The sequence below is a fragment of the Sinocyclocheilus anshuiensis genome, unplaced genomic scaffold (genome assembly GCF_001515605.1).
Source record: "Sinocyclocheilus anshuiensis isolate Anshui unplaced genomic scaffold, SAMN03320099.WGS_v1.1 scaffold206, whole genome shotgun sequence".
In the NCBI taxonomy this organism is placed as follows: Eukaryota; Metazoa; Chordata; class Actinopteri; order Cypriniformes; family Cyprinidae; genus Sinocyclocheilus; species Sinocyclocheilus anshuiensis.
This window is the reverse complement of record NW_015542358.1, coordinates 1,634,344-1,659,023: the sequence shown is the minus strand read 5'-3', so window position 1 is coordinate 1,659,023 and position 24,680 is coordinate 1,634,344. Positions and strand designations below refer to the sequence as shown.

Here is a 24,680-nt window from a genome sequence, read left to right as displayed (position 1 = left end):
CAAAGTAAAAATGAAGGTTGTTATAGTCGTAGCAAACATTCAAGGCAGTGCAACAAATATTATAGTGACATATTAATACTTTATCATTTAAAACATGGATAATCTGTAATGAGAATGAGAACGAAGAACGTTCACACAAAGAACGAAAGCTGAAAAATGACACCCAAAACAGAGCTATTATTGCTAACTTAAACTAAAACCAAAATTAAACTTTTTTTTTCCATTACCTGAAATAAAGTTGAAATAATACATAAATATTAGATAAAAAAACTTTAATGAAAAAAAATAATAATATAAAAAATGTGGTCATATTTTAATTCAGCTTGTTTTAAGTTGAAGTACTAAAATGACTCAATTAAAGCTAAATGTAAAAACGTAAAAATGACAAAAGCATAAAATTTAAAATATTTATGCTAAAACTGAAAATACAGACACAAAGGTCATTCAGAATATTAATAAATACTATACTAGCACATAAACAATACTAAAATAACGTGAAAAATATACACTCTTGAAGAGCTGTTACGCATACAATAATTCATAGCAAACATTGGGTATCAAGCTCCAAAAAGTACAAAAAAAGCACCATAAAAATGGTGATTCGTACACACTGACGTGATGAACAAACTAAAAAAAAGTTGCTATTTAGAGATATGGAAACGGTATATGTTGAAGCATTGTCGTCTTTTTTGGAGCTTGACAGATATGGCTATGTATTGCTGTATCTTCAAATTATCTTCTTTTGTGCTCAACAGAAGAAAGAAATGCATACAGGTTTGGAACAACTTGAGGGTGAGTAAATAATGACAGAATAAAAAATAAAAAAATCAATTCACATTCCTTTCTTTTGATTCTGGGGTAAAATTGGACCCAGGTTTTGTGAGAAACATCATGACCACATGGATGATGTATGAAGTTGTTTAAATCACATCAGCATCAAAAATCATAATTTCATCCACTTTAATTATTATTCAGCGCCAGACCTCAAACACCCTCCACTATCTATCCATCAAAGCCTCAATTCGGATCCCTGATCAGTTACTATGGAAGAAAAAATGTCCATCACCATGTGACGATCTTTTAATGTGTAAAATACTTTCATTAACATTCCAGCAGAATCTCCGGGTCATTATAGCAGCTCAAGGTAGAGATGAGCCATTCAGATGACAGATGAAACAGCTTGTATTGTATATGAAAGGAAAGCTGATTCCCATCAGTCATCGGTGGTTCAGACAGGCCTATTTCAGGAAGAGCACTCCAAACCAAGAGCTTTTTCCACAAGTGACATTCTCACAGAAGATTTAGACCCGTCACTGTCCCCGGTGCTCTCAAACAGGAACGCTGTTTCCGCAAAGAGGCGTGTTGTTCTGAAAGGAGCTCTGGGTTGTTGTGACAAGAGAGAAAAATGTGGGTGAATGCGAAGAGAACAGATTTTCCATACAGATTAAGCTACAGTGTGTGTGTGTGTGTGTGTGTGTGTGTGTGTGTGTGTGAACTGTCACCGCACTGCACAGTCATACAGCTGCTCCACAGCTACACGCTTGATATGACCTTATGAGTAGCACCGCAATAATTTATGAACTCAAATGAATTTCATGTTCCAAATCTAAGGAGACATGTGGCATTAGATTTGGAACATGAAATTAATTTGAGTTCATGAATTATTGCTTTGAAAGGTCATAGCAATGAAGCAGCTTCATTAGATTTGTGTGTACTGGACATGGCATAACAAGAAGTACACTTTAACATACTTAAAGAGCTCTTATTATGGAAATGAAAGAATATACTTAAGTGTGAACTTAAGTTTTCAGACACTTAATTGCATGTTAATTGCAACTACAATACATAAAATGTATTATAGTTTAAATTCATATTACATGCAATTAGCTAAACTTTAAAGTGCTTTTTGACACACTTAAGTAGGATTTTATATATCTTTATATGTAATTTCAGTAATTACTTCTATTGTCTTTGAAATATGGTTAAAGTGTACTGACCAGCATTTATAGTAAATTCAAATTGAAACTTTTATGTCATGTACTTAAATATATTTGTAGTTATATTATGTAAAATTATGAAGTTTCAATTAAGTATATTTAAAATACCATAAATATAATACTGAAATATATATTATATACAGTTAATGATAATTAAGTACTTTACATGTGCTTTAGTGTGTTAATCAACATATTAAAATAAGTGTACTTCTTTAAAGCACAACAAAGGATTAATAAAACATAAGATTAATTTAATTTGACATTAATACATATGTGCTTTTTAAAAGTGTACATAAGTGTGTTAAGAAACAGTCATTAAAGTGTACTCAAGTACACTTAAGTAATATATTTAGCATTAATATTACATTATCTGCAAGTACAGCTGTTTTTTAAAAGCTTTTAAGATTTTAAGTACACAATAAATTCACTTTCAATACAATTAAGTGCAATTCTTTTTCAGAAAGAGATTTGTGATTTCTAAGTTCTCTTTGGATATAATTACCAAAAATACTATAAATTTCTATGAACCCTGTTAATATAATGCTTCACATAAGAAGCAGTGTAATTATGTGTATTTTAAAACACAATTACACTTTTTGATTTAAATGTAATACGTGTTTTTGGTCATTTTGTGTTTTAAATGAAAAAAAAAATTGAATACAAATTTAAATAAAGCATTAAAACACACTCAACAGAAAATTTCACATGCTCTATCATGTTCTAAAGCCTCGTACACACCGGGACGATTATCGCGCGCGCTTATCGCCGACGTTTTTCGACGCGTCTTTTGTGTTCATACCCAAGCGATTTTCGCAGGCGATGAGCCGAGTGAACGTGCAAATTCACTCCCTGACATTAGATGGCGCTTAATGAAAAACAGAAATACCCCGGTACACATCGAATCCTATTTGATCTGCAATTCCTCTCCATAACAACTCCCTCTTATCGAGATTTTTGTAGTCGCTGTCACGTTTGTCATGAAGCCCTTTGTGTTCAGACACCAATGAGACCAGCAGCTCTACATTCATCTTGCCTCGATGCATCTTCCTGGTGTACTTACTTCCTCTTTGTCGTTAGGTATCAATGTGTGCTCGGCAAGACCGTTTTGTGCTTGAGCGCCACCAAGTCATGTTTTACTGTAACTTCAGCAGCTCCAGGCACGTGAACAAAAGCGCCAATCTCATTGGTCGGCCAGTTTTTAACGCGGCGCGTCAAACCAAAAAAACGAAAAAAACAAAAAAACTTGTGTTTTGCGCGTCGGTGTGCACACTCACATTGGCGCCCTTTGTTTAGTCACGAGGCGTTAACCGTCGGCGATAATCGCGCGCAATATTCGTCCCGGTGTGAACAAGCCTTATGGCATTATACTGTAAAAGGTAGTTAAAAGAAGCCAAGACAAGCATCAGTATTACTTAATATTACTCTTAATTAATTAATTACTCATACTTAAGGTCAAAAATTTGAAAAAAATCTTAAACTTTGAAATTGTCTTGCGCTGTTTGTGTTATTGGCATGAATAATGCCTCAAATTGTCAACTTGTTTGAGGGGGCATGGAAAATTATCTTAATAAATGGTTAAAGTTATGATTTCCACCTAACAGACTAAATAATCTGATCAAATTCATACTGTAAGAGTGACCAAAGTTATAACTAGAAACCATTTTAGAGGCTTGATGTAGCAACATACTAAAAGCCATTCAGAACACCTTAACAATTGCAGAAAATGTAAAAAATCAACAATCAATCATTCATGACACGATATAAGAGATTGCAATGTGTATTTTAGGGTATTAGGAGCAGCTTTAAAATGCATGACATGTACGGGCTTTACAGAAAGTGTTTCCAAAAATTTCGCAGTTCATCAGTTGAGTGTTATTTTTAGCCTGTATCAGTATCTGTTTGGGGCGGAGCTGTCTAATTCAGACCAGACCTCGACGAGCAACTGCAAATGTTCCTCATTACCAATTAGCAGCTGCTACGCAACCCCCCTGAAACAATCAATCTGCATTCAGTTCAAACCCAGGCAGTTATTGAGGAGCTGCACACACAGCAGTGATAGACTCGCTGGGTATGAAGAGTATTTGCCGGTTACCGGCGTGTGTGAAAACCAGCTTCCGCACCTCTTTGAATTCATCCTGCCACACACACCTGCTCTCAAAAGCAGACATTCACTCAATATATCTCAAAAAGCACTGATGGCATGACATATCCTAGCCAAAATCCAGCAATGCCACCAATACCTATAATTAAACACTAATATTTTTGCTTTTCATAATAAAGGTGCAGTAAACATTTTTGGTATTTGACATATTTTATGGTTGCACTTTATTTTACAGTATGTTCACTTCCTTGTACTTACAATGTACTTTACCTAAGAACGTACTGGATAATACAGGGTTAAGGGTTAGGTTTAGGGGTAGGTTCAGGGTTAATACCTAGTTATTATAATTACTAAAACAAGTATACAGTATGTACACAAGGAACAGTACTGTAAAATAAAGTGCTACCGATTTTCAGAAATAGGTATGATGTTGCATCTGTTTTTGTAAACAGTATGCCCTGTAAATACAAAACGAATCTGAAAACTTGCCAGTCAGAAAACAAAATCGGCCTTTTCCATGCTTCCATTGCAGAAGGCATATCATTAGAGGGATTGGGCCGTCTAATTCAGTGGCAAAATGGCCAAAATCGCCTACAACCAGATTACTTTAAAGGTTTATGGTTTAATTAATCCAACAGTGCAATAGTAGTGCACTTTGTTGTGACTGTACACTTTTAGTGCAATTGAAATATTAAAAGTAGATTTAAGTACTGGTTTAAGTCAGTACTTGCAGGTGATATAATACTAATTCATTAAAAGTCCTCTTAAGTGTACTTAGAGTACACTTTCATTGCTACGTTACACTTAAGTACACACTTAAGTGTGCTTTTTGTAATAATGTCAAATTAAATGTTTTATTTTTTAAGTACATTTTAAAGCACTGTTTTAATATTCTGTCGTGTTGTAAAGAAGTACACTACATTGATGTGTAGACCAACATACAAAACCACATTTAAAATACTTGCATATACTAACTCTAGTGTGTTATTCAATATTACAATTGTGCAATTACTAATATATTTAAACAACATACAGTTCAAGTTTTAACAAATTAAATTTAAGTATATATTAGTTTAGCATGAATGCTTGTGAGTAAATTCGGCAGTACACTTTATATTTCAAAAACAATAATGGCAATCATGAAATTACATTCAGGCCCGGTTTCACAAACTGGGCTTAGCTTAAGCCAGGACTAGGCCTTAGTTAAATTAAGATATTTAAGCAACTTTTACAAAAATGCCATAGAAGAAACCATTATAGGTGTGCATCTTGACACAGAGCAATGACACTGACATATTTTAAGATATGTCAGAGCAAGATATTTTCAGTTGAGACAGCTCAAACATGCATTTTAATCTGGGACTAGCTTAAGCCTTGTCTGTGAAACCGGGGGATAATGTATTTAAAGTCCTACTTAAGTGGTTCCAAAAAGCAATCTAAAGTTCAACTAATTACATTTAATATAATTTTAAGCTATAGTGCATTTCATTCAGTTGCACTTAACATCTAATTAGGTGTCCAAAAACAGTACAATAGGTTTGCACTTAAGTATTTTATTTTAGACTATCTTACTTCACGATTAGTACTCTTTTAAAACTATGCTAAAAGTGTACTTCTTTTTTACAAGAGTAAGCAAATATTTTGCTGTTATGTACATATATATTTAGCAGTTAGTGACTGTACTCATAAATGACCATCCAGAATGGTCATTATATTTTCTGAGCTTCATTTCTCATTACTGTCATGGAAGCGTTCTTCCAAACTGTCTGCTGCGTCCCAAGCTGCAACTGCAATCCCTCAGCGGTGACCCTGCAGACAGGAGACCCGACTCATACATCACCTTAATGGCTTCCCCACGCAGCTCAACTCATGTTTGGTGTAATGTATTCACCACACGCTGGAATTCAACAGCCTTATACAGTAAGGGACATGAGGGCCGCTGTGTTTACATTGAGCTGGTGTCTGTGACAAGACTCTCATGATGCGGAAGAGCAAAGACGCCAACATCACAATGGACAGTCGTGTACCTCATCAAGTTTTGGACATCAAATCAATGGTCAACCTATTCCCAACAACACACACACACTCCTGTTTATATCCAGAGAAAGAGAGTGAGGCAAATTAATCCTAAGATTAAAACAGGTGTTGCTTCTTTGGCAGGTCTGTGAAAGCATTTTCTTGATAATTTTTACTGGGTCTTAATGCATTTATATAGTGCAAACTCGGTAATTAGGGCAAAGCATGAAAATTATTTAAAAGTTTTTTGATTTCATGTCAATTTCTCTAGATCACAGCATATAACAGACTTTATTAAAACAAATTAATACAATTAAGTTAAATAAAAATAATTATATATTAAAATAAACATTTAAAAAATAAAAACAATTTAAATAAAACATGTAAACATGTAACATTGCAAAAAGTTGTAATAAAGACTGAGTATGTTTTACTATATCTAGAAAATACTATTTCAGTCTTTCTGCATCAAAACTTCACATTTATTTCAATGTGTTACTTGCTGTTTCATTGTAATTATTTGTGAAAGTTACTAGCAATTTGTGAATAGTGAATACGTAAATCCTAAGCCAAATTTTCAGTGCACTAAAAATATTTCATCTGCATGTCATGTGACAAGCAACATCAGGAAACCGTGAACATGCAAATGTGTTGTTAAATTATTGAATTATTAAATTAAAAATCTCAGGGTGAGTTCAAGTAAATATTTTAGTTGTTTGCCTAACAAAAAAGTTTGTGAATCCTTGGTTTAAGACACTTGTGGCCAGTTGCATAAACACATTATCATTATGCTAAGACTGTGTATTAAAACTAATTTGACCAACTATACTTTTTTTTTTTTTTTTTTTTTTTAAATGATCTATATCAGAGTCTACAGAAAAGAATTCAAGACCAACTTGTAATACTACTGTAAGCAGTTTATGCAACAGGCCCCTACTGATTTCCTGATAAATCTTCCTTTTTGTGAAATGTGTAGTTACATTCAATTGAAATTAAAATGTAATTAGGTGCCTGAACACAGTGTGATCTTAAGTATATACAATTTACTTATTTTTCCCCCTAAAAGTGCTCTTTTTTAAAGTATGCTAAAGTGTATACTTTTCCACAAATGTAAGCAATTGCATTACGTATGTTACTGTGTTTTGCCTTTGTAGGCCAATAAAGTGAACCTAAAGTGTATTTAAACACTTAAGCAACACTTTTGAAGATATACGAATGTCTTGCAATGTTTAATGCAGTGGACAATCAAAACAAGTGCCAATTATTAAAAAAAATACTTATTATTAAAAGCACACATTTATATGCAGATGTTGAAGTTTTAAGTTGAAACTTAATCTGTGGATTCATACAGTGGATAGATGTGTGACAAATAGAGGATCTAAAAGTCATTTTGGAGTTTATTTAAAGAGCCATTTACTGTATTTTGCATACTCAAAAGCCTAGTGTGACTGAATCTTTGTTGGATCATTCTGGTAGTTAATGTGACGAACCAGGAGATAACTTGAGGAGAACTGACAACATACTGTACATTCAGTAAAAAACACACCATGAAATAAGTTCAATCCATTCAAAAATGGCATAAAGTTTTGAGAAAAGCTCTAGCATCATTTGTATGCAGATGCCACTTGGTCATCTTGTTTTAATGCAATGACATTCATTTACTCAGACTGTCCAAATACTTTGAAGGGCCGTAGTCAAAAAATCGGAGGTCTAAAAATGCCATTCCTCTACTTATTTGTCTTCTATTATTTCAGACTTAGCAGATAATGATGCTGATGATAAGAAGCATCAGTCACAGTCACAAAGGCCAAGCACAATAGCAGTGCAGAGACAGATTTCACATTTCCTGTCTGTGACGTGTCTCCAGATACAGGCACAGGCTAATGACGTTCTCATCTCCTGCATGTCCTTCAACGTCCTTTGAGTGTAGTGTGACCTGGTTTCCACTCCAGCCCACACAGGGCAAATCAGAGGAAGCAGGACTCTCTGACTTAACATGCTGCTGAAATATTAAAGATGAATCCCTGGACAGAGAGCCTCGTGCATCGCCACCACCAGCCACTGGCCTGCTGGGAGAATAATCCACAAAACAGCGGGAAATCCAGATGGAGTGGGGAGGGAGAGGCAAAAATATATAGAGACTGACACGCATGAGAATGTGAGAACAAGAATCTAGTAGCAAGAGGAGGATTTTCCTACGGTAATCATAATAAACAGAAGCAGATTTAAAGACTTGTGTCCATTTGAGATTTAGTCCCCCTGCGAAACGATCTTTTAAAAGAATCTGCTGAACCATTTGTTCACAAATTCACCTGAATCTGTCCAAGGGATTCTTGAATAACTCGCCAACTCTTTTGGACATGTCAGACTCGTATTGATCTGCCAACCAAGATAGTAAAAGCATTTGAAGTGAATCAAGAATCTGACTGCGGCAAAAAGTTACTTTAATACCCAAATAACAGAAATGTTACATATATAATCATACTGGAAATATTTTTACTTAATTGTGTGAATTAAGAAATTGCATTATTGACACACTATTTTCCTAATTAATGCTGTTCAGTTGCTTTGACACAATCTGTATTGTTAAAAGCGCTATATAAATAAAGGTGACTTGACTTGACTTGAATGTTTTATCAACATCCACGTCATTGGTTTTACTAAACAGCATCTTATTATGACACACGAAAACTATTTCAGCCTAGAGATGTATATATGATATGATATATGATATATGATATGATATGATATGTGATTGATATATGATATGATATGATATGTGATATGATATATGATATATGATATGATATGATATGTGATTGATATATGATATGATATGATATGTGATATGATATATGATATATGATATGATATGATATGTGATTGATATATGATATGATATGTGATATGATATATGATATATGATATGAGATATGACATGAGATATGAGATATGATATATGATATGATATATGATATGTGATATGATATGATATATGATATGTGATATGTGATATGATATGATATATGATATGATATGAGATATGATATCTGATATGATATGAGATATGATATATGATATGATGACAATGGCTTCACCAAATTGAATTGAGACACACTGAAATACAAATAACGTGTTATTTTAGCATTTAGTATATTTATTAATATTAATAGTTATTTATTCATACATTTCAATTTAAGTTATAGTTTTAGTAATTTTGTTGTATTTTTGTATTTTTATTAGATTGATTGTTTTTATGTCAATATAGTTTTTTTTTGTTTTAGTTATTTTATTACATAAAGTTAAACTAAATGAAAATTAGATGTTTCCTAGCAACTAGCTGAAACAAAATTTTATTTATTATTTATTGACCTACTCATTCATTCATTCATTCATTCATTCATTAAAGCTTAACAAAAACTAAACTATGGTCCTTGCAAATCTTAATAATCTTTGTACATTTGGTAATTTCCTCCTATATACTCATTCCACAGAATACACTAACAAATAAATGCTTTTAAAATGTACCGTTTCGTAGAGGAGAGTTTGCTAGAAGAGCATAACGTATACTAGAAAAGTTAGAGATACCAAAAATCAGATAAATAAATAGAAAATATTTTTTTTTATCATGGCCTTAAATTAGACTATTATTGAATCAGCAAAAACATGTTTTGTAAAGTGTAAAATTATTTATTGCCAGTAAGATGTTTTTTCGTGACCAGAGCTCCTGAAGGACACATTTTTAAAGTGTCCTACAATGTAACCTCAGGAAAAAAAATCTCAAACTTGACAGAGCCTATGAACCTGTAAGCCTCAAGAGAATGTTTCCCTGCCAAACTTTCTGATAGCCTAGTTTTGCCTGAGGCACTTCAATAAATGTCAACATCATTTGCCAAATTGTATAGAAAGGAGAGCCCATTGGAATACTGAAGGAGTAGCCCTTATGACATTTTCAGAGAACTAGATTTGATTGAACTGACTGCCAAAAGCTAAAGTAGCCTGAGTATGATCGCAATATCCCACACTGTCAACAGTGACACAAAGAAACAAACCTCGGCTCGGTCTGCCGACCATGGAAACTTTATGAGATGGCTTCAAGTCTTGATGTGCTGACACTTTTATTGATCTCCGCTCTGGAGCAAAAGTGCCAGTGCATTTCTGCAAGTAAATACGGCTGATTGCATCGATTTCTTAGCTGCTCTGGGGACGCAGAACAAATGCGATAAGAATTTCCACATCCAGAAATGTCTTTACCGCGACAACAAAAATGCAGGACACTCACGTGCAGCCGTCTGTCTCTTCTGTTGACTAATCGCTTGACCCCATCTTTAGGATGCCATGTACAGTAGTACAGAGAATTAATGTATGTTTACTATAATGTATAGCTTCAAAGTGAAGGAATAACAATGCTAATAATGTCAATATATGATGTCGAATTAAACTTCGGACTTTCGTGCTTCAGGTCCAATAGATTTAAATAATTCCTTGTCATCAGTTAGTAAAGGCCCCCGGTGAGCTGTGATCAATTAAAAGTCATGAAGTCAATGTGATATACTCTAATCTTGGCTGAACACCTAGGCAAGAAGCCAGGACAAAAATACGCCAAGAGAAATCTTATTTTCTAATACATAATGCAAGAAGTGTCTGTCAATACGCTGCAGTTTCAGTGCTTTCTCTGGAAGATCTGCAAAGAAGGCCTTGGTACAGCACTGTTTATACTGTCCCTTCTTGCATTTTCTTTTTCAAATCCTTGTCTTTTATGGCATATAGTAGGTGAATGCACATGCACATGCCACTTTCTCACTCACACCTGAACGCTTCAAGGTTGCATTATGACTGGCAGACACAAGAGCATGCATTGAAGCAATGCACCAGCTCTCTTTATCGTCTCGAAATGCATATTGAAATCAACAGCAGAATCTCACCAACCTCAAAACGCAGTCTCCCTTGGCAGAAACATCAGAATAATTTGCAGTTTGCAAGTGACATGCATTTATAGAAGTCAATAAATCTTCAACATCGAGCCAAAGGGACTTCAATGAAGATAAATGATAAATATGAAGGCTGCCCTCAAATGGGCTTACGTCGATTTGAAAGTATATGGAAGCGGCACAATGGAGATTGGTTTCGAAAGGAAGACCATTAGATGAGGCTTTTAATGCTGCGGTGCCTCATAAACCTCAGGAATAATGGTGTTCGCTTCCTCGAGTGCTGGAACCGTGGTTGATACGTTGGGAATTAGCCAGATGATTGAGCATTAGCGAGCGCTCTGAGTGATCAGACTACTCCAGCACTCCTGCTACAAGTCATAAATGATGTAAAGGGAAAAATCACATTACGGATACTGTAGCAATCGATACAGTAGTACAGAGAATTAATGTATGTTTACTATAATGTATAGCTTCAAAGTGAAGGAAATAAACCTTCACAAACCTATGTCAACATCACGTTGGGCATTTGGGTCACTTGAGAGTTGACGGTTTGTAAAATATGCCAAAAAATTCTGAAAAACTCAAATTGCTAACACGAATTCAGTTTCAAAGCATGATACGAATAACATGAAGATCAAAACCTCCACAAATGAAAAACGATAGTTCAAAAGTTTAAAAAAAGTAATGTTTTTGCAATGCAATTGAAGAACCATTTTGGGTTCCACAAAGAACCTTTCAGTGAACAGTTCTTAGTTTGAGTATTTTAATAATCTAAAAAACTTTTTTCACTATAAAGAACCTTTTGTGCAATGGAAAGATTCCATGGATGTTAATGTTTTTATGGAACCGAAGATGCCAATAATAATAAAAAAAAATGTTATTCAGCAAAATTTTGGATTTAAGAACTGGCTGCCTTTACAATTCATGAGTTAGAATTTTAATTGAACTGCCCAACATCAAGGGTTGAGCCCATGCTGTAAGCAAAAAATCAGAAATATAACTAGTTATAAAAAGTTAATTATGTACTGAGAATGTTTCTAGCTTTGTTCAATTTGCTGTTTTGGGTAATTCTTAAAACATTTAAGAATTATTCTCTAATAATTTTCCACTATACACCATTATACCACAAATTTAATTCAGTATGAAAGCATTATATAAATAACATGAAGGTCAAAACCTCTTGAAATGAAAAAAAGAGATAATGTAAAACAGATGCAGAACAACATGAACTCTTTAAATCCACACTCTTGAAAATAAAGGTTCCTAAAGATGGTTTTCACAGCGATGCACAGAAGAACCATTTTGGGTTCCACAAAGAACCTTTTAGTGAGCGGTTCTTAAAAGAGAACTTTTTTAACCTTTTTCCACTATAAAGAACCTTTGTGCAATGGAAAGGTTCGATGGATGTTGAATGCTCTTCATGGAACCAAAGATGCAATAAAGAAAACAGCACATGCTTATCTTGAGCTAAATTATGCAGCTTTTTATAAGCTGCTGCATGGGTAAAATAAAAGGGACAATGTGAAATGTCTTTAGATAAATACTGTACATATGATACAGGGATTATTAGGGAATTTTAACAACAAAAACAACAAAGATAAATAAGCTCCAATTAAGGTATAAAAACATCTCAAAGAGGATCCAACAACACTGTTCCTAAGCTAAATTGTAAGTGACACAGAAATACTTATGCAATATGTATTTCAGTTCATATTTCAATTATTTTCATATAATGAATATTTAATACTGATGTAATAAAATGATGTACACTAAAATGCTCCTATTACATTCACCGTCTATAACACAATCACATAGTGAGCAGAGTTTCACACATCTGTCTGAAGGCTCACTGCTCGCAACACTCATTATAATCAAAGAAGCTGTTGCTTCGCTCACTCACGGTGCAGATGAGGTGCTAAAATATAGACACTGCATACCGAATCAATGCAGTGCACACATAAAAAAAAACTACAACTCAACAGTTTTAAACAGGTATAAAATAAGATCTGATGCTATTAAAAAACACACATTCTGCACTATTGCACCATCAGCAAATTATACAATACATAACAAATCAAATTAATAATACAAAGTGATCTGATGGTCAGAAAACAAGAAGCATGGACTGTTTTTCAAAAAACAAGGGTGCATTTGAGTACATTTATGATATTTATTAACATGACCGTGATATTAATATAACATCAATCCGCAAGCAGGTGTGGAGACTCATGGGTAAGACAGCAGCAGAAGTGGGACGGGGAGGTAAGTAAAGCACAAGAGCTGATCATAAAAAGTTTGCTGCAAGGACACAATTCATTCTCAGTGAGTCAGGCAGGTAGATTTTAGAGTGGGTGCAATCCTCTGAAGGCACGAAAGAAAGAATAGTAGAGTGCAGAAGGATAGGAATACCTCAAATTCATTTTGATGCTGTGGAAAGAGCCAGGCTGGCTTGAAATCAAGTGGTAATACAGTAAATTTGATCTCTGTAACCACAATGGGACTCCTCAAGGGCCCATGACAGAGTGTGTGGCAGTAAAAGCTGATAATCAAATCCTTATGTTTTTGTTGCTGTGATGGACCATCCTCATTAAAATCAAACCAATTGTGGTGGAAACTCATATTTGCACTGCCCTAGGGATGTCGGAACTTATTCTTCCTTTAAATATTTAAATAATGTAAATATGAATGTGACCCTGGACCACAAAAGCAGTCTTAAGTCGCTGGTATATTTGTAGCAATAGCCAAAAATACATTGTATGGGTCAAAATGATTGATTTTTCTTTTATGCCAAAAATCATTAGGATATTAAGTAAAGTTCCAAATGTTCCATGAAGATATTTTTAAAATTTCCTACTGTAAATATATTAAAACTTAATTTTTAATTAGTAATATGCATTGCTAAGAACTTCATTTGGACAACTTTAAAGGCGATTTTCTCAATATTTTGATTTATTTGCACCCGCAGATTTTCAAATAGTTGTATCTCGGCCAAATATTGTCCTATCCTAACAAACCATACATCAATAGAAAGCTTATTTATTCAGCTTTCAGGTGTTGTATAAATCTCAATTTCGGAAAATTGACCCTTATGACTGGTTTTGTGGTCCAGGGTCACAAATTGGTTTCTACAGCCATTCAATTGGGAAAAGTCGCAGTGTTTGCTGCTCGCAGAATGTTCTACTGGAATTTTGAATTGCAATCACAGGAAGAGGAACTACAATTCTATAATTATTTAAATATGCTTATTTTTTTTCAACTGATTACATGTATGTCTCTACTCTGTACGGATATAAGATTTCAATAAAAAAAGTATTGTATGTTGTATATTATCAGTATATATACTATATATTACAATTAGAGCAAGTGTTCTTTCACAAAGTAAAAGTTTAAATTGTTTTTATTATATTTACTCTACTTTTGCAAAAAAATTTGCTTTATCTTGTTTGCTGCTTCATTTCAAATGTAATTCAAATTCCAGAACTAAACTGGAATTTAAAATGAATTCTGGCGGGGAAGCGTTTTCTTTTAAAAGACGAGATAACTCGTCAATGGCGGGGAAAGAGTTCATTGATTTGTCCGTACATTTCTGCCATATGTACATTAACGGACAGTCACCACTGATTAGCTACTACTAAATATTGTAGAAACTTAATTTTCTGTAAAGTTGCTTAGCATCGATTTGTATCGTAAAAAGCGCTATACAAATAAACTTGAATTGAATAAACTTGAATTCTTTATTAAATTCTAAGAGCTGTAGAATCATGGGAGACTCATTTTAATAACTGAACAGTATTGATTGTTTAACAAAGCACACAAAACCCTTCTTGTAGTACATGAATAATTCATAATGTCCACAAGACCAATGATTAGGTTATTTCTTCAGAAAGAAAGAAAAAGAAGAAGAAGAAAAAAACCGCTGAATTAAAATCAATAACGCAAAATGTCCATAAAATCGTGATCGGTGGTATCCTGAAACTGCTGAACTAAACTAAACGATCAAGAGCTGTATGTGTTGAAGTTGCCTTTTTCTCAAGACTAGGAATCCTTCACTCATACCGGATCATCTATAGCTCCGAGGCAGGAATGGACACTGTATATAACTGAAAAGCTTTGAGGACAGCTATTACTTTGAAAGTGAGCTGTTGTGGTGATCCTTCACACCAGATGAATCTCAGCTCAGAGACTGAATTTCTGCAACTTCACATCAACAGAAGACATTTTTTCAGAGATAGCGAGAGAAAGCTTTAAGTGAAACTACTGAGGGAATCAGCTTTAAGACCTTTAACCTCCATTGGGATTCAAAGGAAAACAGCTGATGTGGATGGTTCTGATCATAATGACAGGAAATAAACAAACCAAAACAAAACAATTAACCAAAGGAAACCTGAGATAACTTTGCATCACATCACTTTGCCAGTGCTAGCTTGGGTAAAACATTAATAGGCTATAACTTAATCCGACTCTCAATGTTTTGCATTGCCCTTCAATCTGAAAATTGTAACAGAGCACTGACCTCTCTAAACTAATTTTCACTCGCATTTTATGCAAGTTCGAAGTAATGAATCTGGATTTCCCTAGCGAGAATCTGCATATCTCTCCATTCCGAGACATAATGCCTGTGCTTTATCTTGTTCCACGAATCAAAGAATGGCCATTCAAGAAGACAAAGGGGTTTTGAACAGGACGCTGATAAGAAAAGCTCACTGTAACCCTGCTTAAAATTCTGTAATTGTACACTCTTATCTTGGCTGAGAAACTTTACCTCCATTTTGTTACTTGATAGAATGTAACAGTCACTGTAAAAAAATGACCGTGCATTTAACGGTAAAAGACTGTAAAAATGCTACAGTAAAAACCTGTTAAATGGTTAACGGTAAATTCCCCTACTATATATGGTGAAAAACTGTATTGGACATTACATGTAATTTTACGGTAGTATACCGTTTTTGGAAGTTGAAAAATACCGTATAATTTACAGTGAATAGCCGTAAATGGACATTCCCAGAATTCCCTGCGTTACATTTCAAATTTGATGTTTTTTTGTTGAAATAACTATGTTTCCCTTTCATGGGAACTTCGAACTGCGTCCTCTAGGGGTCGCTATGGGGAACGCCTCGTCGTGACCCGTGTCTGAAGCATACATTGAAAAAACACCAACTCGTTGGCCGGCGACAGCCATGACATCACTACCGGTGCGACTATAGTATAAATAGGCGCCGGGAGCACACATCATTCTTTCTAAAATCCACATAGCTGGTAAGTGTGCACGTTATGCTTTGCCCACTTTTCTAAAATCCTATATGGTAAGAGCTACGCGCAACGACTTCGTGCTCTTTCTGAGTGGTTTAAAACCCCGGTTCCGCCTTGGGCACCACTCCTCCTATCCTCTGGATACCTACTTAACAGGGTGTTGCTACTAAGGGTCTGTTGAGATATATGGTAGAGTTGGTACTTAGTGCTCGCCATGGTTCTGGCTTGCACTCCCCTCAGCATGGTGGCGTGGGTATACCGTTCCCCATAGCGACCCCTAGAGGACGCAGTTCGAAGTTCCCATGAAAGGGAACGTCTCAGGTTACTTATGTAACCACGGTTCCCTGAGTAGGGAACGAGACACTGCGTCCTCTAGGTTTCTTGCCATGCTGCGGACGCAAGCTTCAGACGAAGAAGTGAATGATGTGTGCTCCCGGCGCCTATTTATACTATAGTCGCACCGGTAGTGACGTCATGGCTGTCGCCGGCCAACGAGTTGGTGTTTTTTCAATGTATGCGTCAGACACGGGTCACGACGAGGCGTTCCCCATAGCGACCCCTAGATGACGCAGTGTCTCATTCCCTACTCAGGGAACCATGGTTACATAAGTAACCTGAGACGTTCTTCTTAGTTTTTTCTTATCAGTTTTGTATATTATGTTGTAAAATGAATGTTTATTGCATTATTTCCATTTCATGTGTGTTACCATGATGGTGTTCAGTGTTTGTGTGAATGACACTGTGCACCTTCTATATATGTTATTATTTAAAAGCTGCTTGTGATGGGCTTTGGTTCATCACGTGACTTTCTCATCACCACCTGCATTTGGTGGTTATCAGTGTATTACAAAGGTACAAAACAGATTTCAGTACTTCAATAGGTTGGTATATTACCATTATATCAGTTAATGAAATTACGGTATTTAACTGTAAATTTAAGTTAAAACCGTAAAACCTAAAATGCTGCTACCATATTTTTTACGGTAAAATTCCTGCAACCACAGTTGCCGTTTTTTTACAGTGTGGAAGCAAGAGGCCCTTAAACAGGCAAAAAGACCACAAAGCTAACAGAACATGTGCCATTATATTGTGCCATATGATTAAATCTTATTTAAACACCCCATGGATTCACAATGCCAGAATTATTATTTTTTTTGTGGATTTTAGTTCATGTTTATTAGCTCTGAGGTCCGCTGTATGATGACAAAATGCACTTTTTGCAAATACATGCATTTAAAATCTACAGTCTTTCTCTTCAAGGACCAAAAATACTGGCATCTGATTCTGGATGTCCAATCAAATGTGGTTCGCAGTCCATGTATCTGTGTGTATAAAATGCCAAAATAAGAAATTTGTTAAATAAATATCTGAATAGCTTTGAAAAGAAACATAAGCAGAGCCTTTTAATGATCACACAATAATATACCACCTAAAAATTGGAATGGGACAAGAAACAAGAGAGATGCCATTAATAAATAGCATTGGCCATGTCAAATGTACTTTTTTAAAGGAAAATTCAGAGCGTGAAGTCTAATTTGTTGAAAATCTTACATAGAAGGAAACAAAATAAGGCGTGAAATGATCTTACTAAAGCACTGCTTATGGTGAATGAAACGCAGGAAGATGAAGTATGAAAACAGTAGTACAAGAGCTGTAAATCAACCATAATGTCAATGGCTTTTCAGGCAAAAATTGCAGCGGTCACAGTAAAAGGACTGCTGAGACTATGCGTTTTTTTTTCCTTCTAATTAATATTCATACTTAGGAAAATATTTTATTTTTTAAAAGGTAATATTCATGGGGGGTTTTGATGGCTTGTGGTTTTAAGCAAAAACGGCCTCAACTCAACAGATGCCTGTGTTAGTTTTCCATGAAAGCACTGCTGAATATCCCAGCCCTGAGGGACTGCACTGGCCACAATAAACAGTTCACCAGAGACCCGAAAAAGCTCAGCCTTGAGCTGTTTATAATACACACAACATGAAGAAAAGACACAAACACAATCAGATTCGTGCTTGTTAGGCGTTTCTTAGAGGAAAAGTGTGTTTGTGTTTGAGAGCGAAAAAGAGAGAGATAATGAGGAACTTTAGGCAATGCCAATGATTACTTCATAAATCACTCTTGATGTGGCAGCAGGGGACTCACTGTCTCACCCCGAAGGTAAAAAAGAGTGCAAAAGTGAAGCAAATATCCTACTTCTCTTACTTTTCCCTGAGCTATGAAAGACATTAAATACAGCTTCCCTCAAAGGACAAGCGGGTTTATTAATCTGCCTCAACAAAGTGCTTAAAATTACATTTTCAAACTTGGGTTAAAGGGATTCATCCAAAAATGAATCCTTTACTCACCCTTGTGTTATTTCAAACCTGGTAAAAAATACTTTATAATAATTTTCCAGCTTAAAAAATTGTTCTAAGAATGTTTTGTTAACGTTAGAACATTAAGTTCTAATAAATCTTATTTCGGAATGTTCTCTAAAGGTTCAAAAAGTGCCATTTTAAATGTTTCAAAAGTGTTTTTTTCTTGGTTATGCAAATGTAAAGGGAACATTCCATTTCATCATTTTGCAAACGTTATTGGAACGTTACTTTTGAAAGTATTCTGAAACAAGCAGTAACATTTAAAAAAAAAACGTTAGATGAACTAAATATTTCAGGGGAAAAATGTTCCATTAACATGAACAAACAATGAAAAAAAAAACTTTGGAAGCATTAATTAATCATAGTTAAGGTTACAATTTTAATGATGCACTAATCATGTACTAATACATTTTTAAAGCCAAAACTAGTTAATGCATTAACGAAGGTTAACTAAGGAAGGTTGAATAAACATTCTATTAACATTTATTCGTAACTTTGAGAGAACGTTGCCAGAACGTTCTCAGAATGTTCCCTGTTAAATGGGCTTTTGGTGTTTTTTTGTTTGTTTTTTTACTAATAAACTGCTATTTTATGGCATTATGCAATCATATTACATAACTATTCTCAAAAACTTTTCTACTTTTGTGTTGTACAGAAAAAATAAACTCATACAGGTTTGGAATGATATGAGCGTGAGTAAATAATGACAGAATATCCATATTTGGGTCAACAATCAAACCAACAGCTGTGATTGCCTTGAAAATGATCCAGTATAGAAATAATCATAAGTGAAGGTATAAGAATCAAGAAGATTTCAGAAGCTTGTGAGGTACATTACAGTAGAAAGCGGTTTTGTAGAGAAACGCATTTGGAAGACTATTATTAAAATATTAGGTTATGAAAACAGCAGTTGGCGCCCTTGACATTTCTGAATTATCATCAGACATGACTGATGCTCTGTTCTCATCCATTAGATACTGAATGAAGGCATCATTAACGACAGGCAGGAGCGTTTAAAACTCGTAGTCAATCACGAGTCTGTCACGTGGAGACAGTAAAGCTTATAAGAGGTGAAAACTGTCTGTATGTGACAGTGATAAACTAGCACCTTTAACATCAGTCAGATAAATAACGAATGGTCACATCATCAAATATAATATATGGGAGCAATAAAACTAAGTATATTCCAATCTACTGACTTAAAAGCCATTAAAATGAGTAATGTTTGCACTTAATGTAGCTTAATTGTATAAGTAATAGATCATCATTTTATAACAGTAAAATCTATAGAGAAACTTAAAGGCTCTTTTATATCAAAACTTCAATCCAAAATGTGGGACCATGATATTTTAAGGATTGAAATTCATTCAAAAAGTGAATAACTGTAAAACAAATACTGATGTGTTCAAATTTAATCAGAGTTTAAGAAGTTTCCAGTTTATCACGGAACTGTCTAAATCTCCACAACTTGATGTCTATCGAGTCATTTCAGAGCCAGGATAAGACGTCTTGGAGACACATCTGAATTGTTACAATACGATCCTGCAAAACTCATGATGGCCCAATGGTCTTCACACTGTGGCATTTGACAGGAAAGAATATTAAACTGTAATTATGTTAGGATGACAACAGTAAAATGTACGATTTTCCACATGATGGAGCGAGCCCTGCTGCCTCTTTTTTTTGATAGATTTGTTTTATGTAATGCGCTGACATTTGCTTAAAGCTTTTGTCAGAGATGCTTCAGCACCTTTAGCATCTTATCTTTCATTTTGGACAAGAAATGAAATGAAAGATTGATGGACATGTAGGTCTGTACCATTGAGATGAGCTAACGGATGTCCTCACCTGTCTTGTCATCGTGAAAACGCATTAATATCACATCAAAGACAAACCACTGGTGGGAATTTTTTTTTTTTTACTTAAAAAAAGAAAGAAATGCTGAGAAAAGTTTCTTTTGTGTGTGTGATATGTGTGCGTTGTCTCAGTTTCTTTACTTGCTTTACAAGATTACTTGCTTCACATCCCCTGTTAGCAAACTTTAAAAAGAGCACGCATTATGGAAATAATATATATTTAAAAATATTATTTGAAATATAGTACATTTAAATATAATAGCCAACAAAAGCACAGTTAAAATTAGGGCTGCCGCCAATTAAAGATTTTTCTAGTCGACCAGTAGTTGTTCATTTAAAGGGTTAGTTCACCCAAAAATGAAAATTCTGTCATTAATTACTCACCCTTGTGTCATTCCAAACCCGTTTGACTGACTTTCTTTTGTGGAACATAAAATAAGATATTTTTGATGAAATCTGAGGGCTCTCTGACCCTCCCATAGACAGCAAGGTAACTACCACGGTCAAGGTCCAGAAAAGTACCTGGATGATCGACAAAGTAGTCCGTGTGACATCCGTGGTTCAACTGTAAAGTTACGAAGCTACGAGAATACTTTTTTGCGCAAAGAAAACAAAAATAACGACTTTATTCCACATTTTCGTCTCTACTGCATCACTTTGGATGCGCGTTCACGACAGTAAAAGTGACACAGTAGAGACGAAAATGTGGAATAAAAATAAAATGTGGAATAACATTTTTTTTTTTCTTTGCACATAAAAGTATTCTCGTAGCTTCGTAACTTTACAGTTGAACCACTGATGTCACACGGACTACTTTGTCGATCATCCAGGTACTTTTCTGGACCTTGACCGTGGTAGTTACCTTGCTGTCTATGGGAGGGTCAGAGAGCCCTCAGATTTCATAAAAAATATCTTAAATGGTTTATATCTTAAATTATTATTTCCATAATGCATACTCTTTTTAAAGTTTGCTAACAGGGGATGTGAAGCAAGTAATCTTGTAAAGCAAGTGAAGAAACTGAGACAACGCGCACATATCACACACACAAAAAAAACTTTTCTCTGCATTTCTTTTTTTTTCTTTAAGTTAAAAAAATATTCCCACCAGTGGTTTGTGTCTTTGTGACATTAATGCGTTTTCACGATGACAAGACAGGTGAGGACATCAGTTAGCTCATCTCCGTGGTACAGACCTACATGTCCATCAGTCTTTCATTTCATTTCTTGTCCAAAATGAAAGGTAAGATGCTAAAGGTGCTGAAGCGTCTTACGGGTTTGGAACAACACGAGGGTGAGTAATCAATGACAGAATTTTCATTTTTGGGTGAACTAACCCTTTAAGTAATTTGTCTACTTGTTTGAACGTTTATGATATTAATTTAATTACTTACACATGGGGAGAAAATGGTTTATCTGAAAGAGTTTGTCCCCTGAACCCTTTCAACTCATTAATGTGCAGTAAAATATATCATTTAAATGAAACACATTTACAATCTGTGTGCATTATATAATACTGTAAAATACTATACAATACATTAGCCCTCACTGTTGTATTTGTCTACAGAGGGGGTCTGGTTGAGATCAGTATATACTACAGTAATCAGCACAGAACATTTCGAATAACAATATTCAAGTGCTTTGTGATAAAACAAACTTAATCACCTTGGTTTGACTTGAGCCGTGAGTATTACCCAAGAACAGCGAGCCGATTAAATGCAAGTTTCTGCCATGATTGTTTTCTTTGCTATCAGAATTGTCATATTATGAACTAAATGTGGGTTAAAACCGATGGAAACTGGGTCCCATCTGCTCAAGCTGACAGGTTTGTGAAACAGCTGTAGGGAGATTAGACTTCTAGACCAGTCTGCAAAAAGAAATGTACTGTATGGACCATGAAAATCCACACATTCAGACAGGAATAGTTTGGATTTATGGAAAAGAGTGGGCTGGACTTAATGCTAAACTATGTATTTTGTGTTCAACTGAAAAATAAAATCTTAAAGGTTTAGATCAACATGAGAGGTTTTTCATTTTGGGTTAAACTATTCCTTAAATTGTTCAAACCTCTTTCAGCCTAAAAGAAGATCTGCACAATCCCTTTCACTTTTCAGCTGTACCAACTAAAACGGACATATCTGTCCAAACAGAACATGTATTATCTACAGTAAAAGGCCTACTGGTGCCGACACAGTTTTTCCATGGCCTGGTTTGTTTAGCTGAACCTCTGAAAAAGGTCTGGAGCTGTCGGACGACCTACATTCCCTCAAACCAGACTCCAAGCTAAGCCTAAACACAAGACCAATCCTCCCTCAGGAACCTAAACAACCAGCTGCACCCACTTACAGCAAAGAGACTTTAGGGTTACCAAGGTTTCCTAGAACGGTACTTTAACAGGAGAGACGTCTTATTATTTCATTTCAGCTTACTCATGTGAAGTGTTACGCCAACCCTGAAGCCAACTGGAAACAGTCAGCGAGGAGATCTGTTGGACTGCATAGATGGTAATCGCCATGTTTCACATTATATGTTCAGATTATGAGAAGAATTGCTCATAAATGTCTATGTTGTGGATTATTTGAGAATATTGTGAGTGGACTTTACAACATGCATCCTAGAAGAAAATGTTAAATATTTTAAAGTTAAATGCATAAATCTTTGAGAATACTTTTGAGAAAATGAAGAGTCCTCCTTTTCAGTTTCTAAGTTGACCAGAATTCAAATGTCTTTGCCTTGGTTTGTTTTTGAATAATAATAATAATAATAATGATGATGATGATTATAATAAAACTGCACTGTACAATATACTAAAACGTTTATTTTGGATGCGATTAATCACAATTAATCGTTTGACAGCACTATTATTAGTAGTAGTAGTAGTAGTAGTATCTTAATAATAAAAACAATATTATTATTATTATTATTAACAATATTATTAATAATAATAATAATAATAATAATATGTATACAAATTTTATTTTACACTACAGCAGTAAAATTTTAATACTATTGTCTTGATATATTATTTTCTTCACTTGCAAGAGTTAAACGCTCAAGCATTTATTTTGAAAACTACTTAAGTTTCTGTGAAGTTTACAAACCCTTCTCATTATAAATCTAGTGGAAAAACTTGTTGGAAATTATGCAAAATGTGAAGACTCACTAATGTTTTACATTTTAAAGTTAAATGCATAAATCTGGTGCACTTTGGGAGCAAAATTATAGGCTCCAACTCATTTTACTAAAACACAATAAAAAAATATTTGCCTTGACTAGTATTTTAAATAAATAAATGAATGGAAATAATAATAATTGTCTGTGTTCACTGGCAAGAGTTAAACTCTCAAGTTTTTATTTTGGCAGAAACCTACAGGGACACCTTTAAGTTTTTGTGAACATTAACAAAAGCTATTATGAAATATTCATTATATGTTTTAAGCATATTAATTATTTTACGTTACATTAGTAAAAATACAATATTTATGTCCTAGTTTCTTAACCTTTATTTCCTAATTTCTTCACTTAAATTTAAACCCTCAAAAGAAACCAACAGGGAGACATTTAAGTTTCTGTAAACAGGTTTACAAATCCTTCTCATTACAAATCTCATTATAAATCTCATTACAAAGCTGTAATCGTTTGTCCACAAAAGTGTTGGAAAATGCCTGTAAAACTCTCAGCACTGGCAGAGATGGGATTTGCTGCACTTACTGTGAACCGAGCCTCTCTGACCTGATCCGGACCTTCCCAGTGTGAAGGACTATCTGCAATTTAATATCTGTGGCCATAAATGATAGCTCAAGGTAGTTATAAGCGAAAGGCTTAGGATTGTGCATGTTACTGTGGTGCTATCAGTGCATTTACAGCTTAAGCGACTGGCTCAAAAAACAGCAGCAGTGGCCATTAAGATGAATAACTCATTATCAAACAACAAGATAACGTGGCACGCAGAGAACACATTTTTAAATACACTCAAAACAAGCCAGTGGAAAGTAGCCAGGTTTTTTTTATAACTAACAGAGATGAAATCTGCTAGCGCAAGTTTTACATAATCATCCCAGAGACCTTGAAACCCATACATGGCAAATACATGACGCACAGACCTTGCATCAAAGTCACACATTTTAATGCTCTGAAGCAAACATCTTTCCTAGAAGTAAAAAAAACACACA

General features: G+C 34.7%; 1 protein-coding gene across 1 annotated transcript in view; it reads right to left on the bottom strand.

The window, feature by feature from the left end:
* The window catches only part of kcnip4a (potassium voltage-gated channel interacting protein 4a), a 162,635-nt gene that overhangs the window by 119,909 nt on the left and 18,046 nt on the right, over positions 1-24,680 (bottom strand). The gene's annotated exons all lie outside the window — the stretch shown is intronic.